The following is a 1362-nucleotide window of genomic DNA, read 5'->3' on the forward strand; positions in this document are numbered from 1 at the left end:
ATATATATATATATATATATATATATATATATACTAGTTCTAAACTTCTCTATCGTGTTAGAAATATTTAGTATTAAATATGTTCATTTAAGTTTTTATAATAAGACGGTCTTAGCTGTCGTGCATAGTCTTTTATATCCAGCTTTAATAGTTTTAGAAGTTTTCGGAAAAACTCGAAATATATGTGTTCAATATTATATAATTCAAATGTGGCATTTATACACACACACACACACACACACACATATATATAAATACACACACGCATATGATTTATAATTTAGTGTGTCATATCTGAAGTATTCCTTTGTGTGTGTATACTATTGTAATGTTTTGCGCAAATGTATACATGAACGGGTGGTTAAAAGGTTCCCTTTACAAATGTGGGTTCGCGGTTTCGTTCTCGTTGTGTGCCAGCACCCTGGGTTTGTGTCTTCTAGCAACGTTTCGTATCGACGAAAGCAGTCCTTTCAGCGGAAGCGCGTTGCTTGGATTGTTCACGTAATTCAAAGGACTGTGTCACGCTGATTCTGTCTGTTGCGTTAAGAGTACACATGACCGTGGGGTACTCGACCACTTGCACGGCAATTCGACGAATAGGATAGATTAGTTGATCGAATAACTGGAATACTTTTCGTCGAAATCTCTCTATATATATTTGTGTGTATAGTCGCGCAAGATGACACGTATATACATATATATATATACATATATATGTGTGTGTGTGTTTCCGTGTGTATAAAATGCTGATTGTTTTTTCACAAAAAAGTACTTGAATTAAAATGCAGAGTTTATATATATATATATATATATATGTATATATATATATATATATTTATGTATATATATGCATACATAGACAAACACACAATATCACAGACTAATATTGTTGCATACTCACACGCATTAACATGTTATTTAAATTTGATCCCTGTTACTAATATAATTTACACATTGAACATTAACATACTCACTCTAATGCACAGACATAATTATACATACATTTAAATGCACACACACACACACACACACACACTAATGCACAGGCAATTATGCGTACATTCAAATACACCCACACGTCTCTCTATATATAAACCTTCAATAACGATAATTCCATTTATAACAAAACGTCATTATTATTATTATTATTATTACTATTATAATTATCATTATTTGTCCCGTCATCTGATAAGCATTAGTCACATCTCTTATTTTAGCCATACTAACTCCTGACACCCTAAGCGCAATCGTCACACATACTGACTGGAGTATGCACACGTGCAATGTATGCAGTTTTGCATACATACACACACACATATATATATATATATATATATATATATATATATATATATATATATA

At 31.4% G+C, this 1362-nt stretch overlaps 1 protein-coding gene across 4 annotated transcripts in view; it reads left to right on the forward strand.

Annotated features, from left to right (window-relative positions):
- Positions 1 to 1362, forward strand: part of LOC106873403 (synaptobrevin homolog YKT6) — a 26366-nt gene that overhangs the window by 764 nt on the left and 24240 nt on the right. The window lies entirely within an intron of this gene.

The sequence above is a fragment of the Octopus bimaculoides genome, chromosome 14, assembly GCF_001194135.2.
Source record: "Octopus bimaculoides isolate UCB-OBI-ISO-001 chromosome 14, ASM119413v2, whole genome shotgun sequence".
NCBI lineage: Eukaryota > Metazoa > Mollusca > Cephalopoda > Octopoda > Octopodidae > Octopus > Octopus bimaculoides.